Source organism: Larus michahellis, chromosome 1 (genome assembly GCF_964199755.1).
Source record: "Larus michahellis chromosome 1, bLarMic1.1, whole genome shotgun sequence".
NCBI lineage: Eukaryota > Metazoa > Chordata > Aves > Charadriiformes > Laridae > Larus > Larus michahellis.
In genome coordinates, this window is record NC_133896.1 from 147,266,313 (window position 1) to 147,273,332 (window position 7,020).

Below are 7,020 nucleotides of genomic sequence, written 5' to 3' on the forward strand. Positions count from 1 at the left end.
AAAGGAACCTTTGACATTTGAGGCAGTCACACAGCAAGCCACCAGCTATAAACCCCCACGTTTTTAAAACTTCATGTAGAGACAAGGTCTACTCATGCAGGCCTCCAAAGGTCAGAGCATCTCAATAAATGTTAGGTCCATCCTGAGGGCCAGGTCTGCCTTGGTTGTTTTTTTTCTTTTATACTTCTATCGTGCCTATTCCAAGTTTAAAGTCAATGTAGTATTAAGATGCTTTATTATGCACTTTTTTCTTCACAAAGACATTAATTGATACCCTTGAGCATTCAAGTCAGATATCTATCCAAGACTGACTTATATTTCTTACCTTTGAGACTAAAAATCCACTGCTGTATTGCAAGATGGTTTGAGGATAGTCAAGGTCTTCGGTGGAACCCATCTTCTTTCTGGACTGAGGCACAGATTCTCTGTCCTCTTAATTTAAATAAGCTTCTTTCCACCAGGCACAGAGCACACCAGATGATCCACTTAATCTTATTGCTTCTGAGAAACACACTGGTTACAAAACGTGTTAGCTAAGTTGTTTGGCTTCAATGGGTCTTTCTACCAGGTTCAGCTGTTTCTTTGGCTCTTCCATCAACAAGTATAAGGCTAAAGAAGCAGTGCGGATTAAAGCTTTATTGTCAGTTCAGCAGTTGGTTAACACGCTGGTACTTCAGAAGCCTCGAAAGCTTGTAACAAGCAAAACAGAAATCAGTACAGAACAGCATCAAGAACCTCAACTCAGGAGTTCGTAAACCAAAGCAGAGTCTTCCTGGGGCTTGTTCAAAAGCAGCTTTACTCCGTCAGGCTGGAATTTTGATGCTGGAAGACTGCCCAAAAAGAAACAGAAAATAGCAGGGAACAGAGTTTAATAATAAGAAAAGATGATCTGTATTGATCAGACAAAAGCCTGGACAGCAGGTTTCAAGAACACAGCTACATTCACAATGGACATCTTCCTCTGCGATCCCCATCTAAAGGATAGTGCACAAGCTCTGTTTCTATTTAAGAACTTCTATCTGTGTACGCACTAAATGGGATTCTGCAAAGTTCATTCATTTCAACAAATCTGGACCCACTTTCACTGATCATGCCACAGCTTTTTCAGTTCTTCACATCCATTCCAAAGACAGTTCTAGGGGAAAAGAAAACTCAAAAACTTTTAACTAAGCCTGTGTCTTTTACCAGTTAAAGTAGAAAGCAATGGAGATCACTTGCACTTTCTTTCACCAGGCAATTCCTTGGGCCACTAGCTTTTACATGACAACAGTCTTCCACAGAATTGCAGGGTAAACCTGGTCTGAGGGTGAAAAATCCTTGATTAGGCACTTGTCCGGCAGGTGGAGAGTGCTGGCAAGGGTAGTTAGTGCTACCAAACCATTACCCCTTCATATTGTACTACAAATAGCCTCGTTTAAAGGACAGCACTCCTGAGCATCCCATACAGAACACGTAGAGTTCGCTTTGCAGCTGCCACAGGGCATACGTGACTAGCTCATCTAACGATAAAAAGAGAGTCTCAACCAGGCAGCCTTAGTCCTGTGAAAGTTTTAACCTACACCTATGGTAAAGCATGTGGTTGAGCTAATCCACAAATTCGTTGTGAGGCAGTGGGAGATGTGTAGAGAGGATAAGGTGTGTGAGGGGATACCAGGTCCAATGGATTTTCTGCACTGTGATTAAAGGCAGAATGGTGCATACAATTTCAGAAAAGCCCCAAGAGCACAGTACCAGACAAAGTACAAAAAATAGAGGTACACTTTCTTTTAACAATAATAAAAAATACTCACACGTGTAAGAATACAAGCACCAAAGGGATCCATTCTGCACACTTAGTTCAGAACAAGTGCAAGGAGTGAGTAGTTTGGGTTCATTGCTGCTTTATATTCCCCCTACAGATATCTCTGCAACTTGATCAACCACGGGCAGCTGCACTAGTCTGTTACACAAGTCTACACGTTTTCGAATCTGCTGTAAAATCTTTTCTACCCACCTGTTGAGGTGGCATTTATCTGTAACCGAAATCTGTGATTTCAGTTTACACCCGTGGGCCCTCTGGTATCATCCTGTACTTGTGCTTCAGGGACCTTTGACAAAATCGGAGGGGCGGAGTTCAGCAGCACTCAGGATGTGACTTCTTGATAACTAATGTTTCATTAGGAAAATTAGTGAAGCGTTCACCTCTGTTCTACAGCTGTTGAATAGTTTACATTGCAAAAATAATGGTCCATTAGCAGATAGATGGATGGGCAGATGCAGAGTTAAAGTTTTGGTAATCACTTTCTACCAATATTGATTAATTTGGCTATTATGACTTGCATAACACCAAAGTTGCTTTACTGCAGTGGTATGCAGATGGAAGACATCCACAGACATCACGTTTGAGGGGCTGGCATTGCTATCTCAGGAAAAAAGCTCCTTTCTAAGTTATGTGGTATGAATTCGGACTCAAGAGACAAGCTTAATTTCTGGAGGAGTTACTTGCACTTGAGGATTTACTGCACCATCAAGGATTTTCCCCATCTCTACCCTGTACCCCTGGGGTTACCATGCCTGGACATGTCAGGACAAATGGCTTCTCCAGCTTTTCAAATGCCAGGCTACCTGAGAGGAACAAATTGTACAGGCTGGGTATGCAGAATGCCCAATCATTTCTGGTAAAATGTGGTTTTCAATTTAGTGTGACCTTATCATTCAAATGTCACAAGATACATTTTTTTTTCCACAATGACAACATACCTTTTCCACCAGAGTAATTATTTAGAGCCATGGATAGCTGCAGATAGTTTTCTAGAACAGAAACACTATGATCATACATTTCTGAAAGTACTTATTTTGCCCCACAATAACAAACTGACTTCTCTGTCAAACTGGTTTATGCTTACGTGTGACGCATTCACATAGTGTTTTGCTTATTAATATATGCCCACAGTTGAGGAACTTCTGGTTTCCACCAGCTGATATTTCCTACCTTTCTCAGGACTATTGTTTTATAAAACATTATTTTAAAACAGTTGCTGTTGAAAACTGCAAATTGTACAGTCTTCCCAATCACAAGGTTGTAAAGCTATGCTTACTGGTATGCAATCTTCCAATGTACAGGTTATCACAGAGGACATTTCCATAATTAATGGATTTTCATTTGCTTCTTGGAAATAATAAAGCATTCTTTATTTCTGAAACCCATGGTTTCAGTTGGGATAGAGTTAATTTTTTTACTAGCAGCTGCTACAGTGCTGTGTTTTGGATTTGAGATGAGAAACACTTTTGGTAGTGCACTGGTGTTTTTAGTTGTTGCTAGGCGGTCAAGGCCTTTTCTGCTCTTCATTTCACCCCACCAGCGAGTAGGCTGGGAGAACAAGGAGTTGGGAGGGGACACAGCTGGGACAGCTGACCCCAACTGACCAAAGGGATATTCCATACCATATGACGTCATGCTCAGCATATAAAGCTAGGGGAAGAAGAGGGAAGGAGAGGACATTTGGAGTGATGGCATTTGTCTTCCCAAGTAACCATTACGTGTGATGGAGCCCTGCTTTCCTGGCAATGGCTGAACACCTGCCTGACGATGGGAAGCAGTGAATGAATTTCTTGTTTTGCTTTGCTTGCGTGCACAGCTTTTGCTTTACTTACTAAACTGTCTTTATCTCAACCCCCAAGTTGAGATCTCTCCCCTGTCCAGTCTGGGGGGAGTGAGCATGCGGCTGTGTGGACCTCGCTGCTGGCCCGGGTTAAACAACACCTGCATATTAGCACACTACATGACGGAGGTAATATTCCAGCCCGAATCTTCCCATTTGTATAACATTTGACATTCATGAGGACACATCCTTTGACAAGCAGCAATAGTCCACCTCAGTCTGTACTAAAACTTGTACCATTTCATATGGCTGGGTGGAAGCTTTAACCACATCATTGACTATCAGTGAGAATTTACTCCCAACGCATTGTAGGTCTATGCTATTCGTGATACCCCTCACTATCTCTAAATTTCCATAAAGAACTTAGGCCGCCATCTCACCCTTTCCTCCAAAAGTGGAAGACTTTCCGACTCTGTGGTGATTTTGAATAGCTGGGTTTCTCCCTGCAGAATTAGATTTCCATCTAAAATTTTAATTGATCATTTTCTTCCCTGAACTTCACTGAATCTATTAAAAGGTTGTGAATATCAAGTGTTTCACGGCAAAATTGCTATCCTTTCTGTAATACAGCAAATAAGGAAAATGTACCTAAAGAATTGGTAGCTGTGGGGACCACACTGTCATGAAGTTCAGATAAGCAACGTCAAAGTAGTTCCAAAATTTTTATTTTACAGTATCCAGAGTAAAGACTGAGCACCCTGTAGGTCATTTTACATTCCAGTTGAGTTGTTTTGGGGGTTTTTCATAGTAAGTTTGCTAACTTTTACACTCCATGTAGCACACAAGTCATTAATGGGAAACAATTTCGGATATTCCCACCCATACAAAGGTTGGGAATCACTTATACAGAAAGATACTGTAGTATTTATCATTCAAACATCACAGCTAAACCACCTGATCCTTTGTCTTCTCCCTCTTCAAATACAAACTCTTGAGCTGTAATGCCCACCTTAGATGAAACGGCTTTTTGAGGTATCTGAGTATCAGCAGGTGTCTGTGCTAAAACAAAATTATTACATTTAGCTTCTGTATTTCTTTTCTGAGGTGCTTTTCTATGCATGAGTAACCCAAATGGGGGCTTTCCAGGGCAAGACTACTCGGCCTCCTCTCCATGCCAGCTTGTATGTGATTGCTTTCCTGTCTTGGACTGCAAAATCATTATGAAACCTGACTGTATCCCAATTGCTTGGCATAGAGCAACCTGGTCTAGTGGGAGGTGTCCCTGCCCATGGCAGGGGAGTTGGAACTAGATGATCTTTAAGATTGCTTCCAACCCAAACCGTTCTATGATTCTATGACTCTCCATAGGAGTCACCCCAGCAGAGCCCACAGCAGGCCCATTTGATCAGGTAGTGGCAACGCATTTTAGCCAGCTTGCAGTTCTGCTGTTTGTGTCCCCGCCAAAGGCTGAACCCTACAAGCAATAGTTTTCTTGGTGCGCTGCTGCTCTTCCCGCAGGTACTCTTCCATTAGGGTGGGAACCTGACCAGCCTATGAACTTGCCTAATCTATTATCATAAACCACCTCATACTCTCTCTTCAATTGCAGGCAGTTCCTCGGGCATCTTGGCCGCTATTGGAGCCATCTGTGTGGTCACAGCACTTAGGGTTGTCACTGTTGCCCACCATCTGTGGGCTGTGTTTTGCCACCTGCTTTGAGCACAGGCCACACTGGAGGTTGCCGTATACACTAGGTCACTGCACTCACCTGTAGCTGAACTTCAAGGGGAGGCCACAATCCTTTCCCAGCCTCCTTTAGCCAACTGCTCCAGTGTGGTGGGGCCGAGTCAGGACCAGTAACCAGTACTTTGGCCTGAATTTTCCCTCTCTCTGATTTATCTTCAGCCCTCACTTGCAGAGATGTCTGCCTCTAGGAATCACCATGGTCTCCTTCAGGGTTGGGAGCTTGGTTTTCCCAACACCAATAGACAGCTGAAATCTGATTTTTCCTACCACCATTCAAGACACTGCATGAAACTGATTAGCTAAAGGTGAACACTGAGTTATTGCTCCTTAAAAATGAGCTGCCAGAAACACCATCCCTCAAACCCATCCCTATTTGAACACACAGAATCACAGGATCTTTGATGTTGGAAGGGACCTCTGGAGGTCATCTGGTCCAGTCCCCCTGCTCAAGTAAGGCCACCTACAGCGGGTTGCCCAGGACCACATCTAGACAGCTTTTGAATATCTCCGGGATCTCTACCACCTCTCTGGGCAGCCTGTGCTCAATCACCCTCACAGTAAAAAAGTGTTTCCTGATGTTCAGAGGGAACGTCCTGTGTTTCAGTTTGTGCCCATTGCTTCTGGTCCTGTCAGTGGGCACCACTGTGAAGAACCTTGCTCTGTCCTCTTTGTACCCTCCTTGCACACAGAATGTTCCTTCTTGCCAATTAGACCGCTTTGCCTTCAGCAGCTGTAACACTGGGGCCTTAACTCCTACACACATTAATGCTGTAGCTTTTAGCCTCCTTTGGTGTCCAAGGCTGTTGAATGCCATTTCTGACAGCTAAAGTCCCGAAAGAAATGTTTGTATAGAGGTATTAGATTATCCAGTCTCCAACTAAAAACTAAATCCTACCAATATTTCAGAGTTTACATACTAGATTTTTAATTTTTTAAAAATGTTTTTAATAAGCATTGAAAGGTGAACAGTTTTGTCGCACTTTGGCATCCTTGGCATTCATATCACAGCCTGGAACTGCAATCTTCCTTGTGCAATCTAAAAGCTGAAAGAAGAAATCAGCAATGTGTCCTACTGGCAGTGCTTCATTTATCACCCCCAAAGGTTTATTGATCGACGATTGCATTCCATTTCAAAAAGCATTACCTGTTGTAAAGCTACAAGATATGGCACAGGATAGAGATTAAACATGTACCTTTCTAACAATATGAACTTTAAGTCATTCTGAAAGGCCACCCTGAGACGCTGGAAAGAAATACTGAGTTTTATGTGCTTTTACTCAGCTCCTGACAGTCTGATTGCACTAATATGTAACACACACATATTGCTTCTTTTAAGAAATCTGTTTCATCCTGTAACAATCAAATTGCTTTCAGCGTGTCTGGACACAGATACTGCACCTTTTCAGAGGCTGCAAGGTGCGAGAACATCCAGTTCTTCAGAAACATGCTGACCTTCTGCAAGCCACTCTACTGGCAGCCTTGCAGAAGACACTGTGCTCAAGGGGTCAGTGGTCTTGGTCAGGCCATGTCTGCTCTACTGGGCCTCGCACCTGGGGCTTGAGAAGCTGTATGCTATTACTGTAATCTGTAATTTATAATATCTTTGGGAAAAGTAAGCTGTGTGTGGATCAAGGGGCGCAACATATCGATCCTGAGTGGGAGCCTGTTGCACGTCTAGGAGGTGGTGACCCAC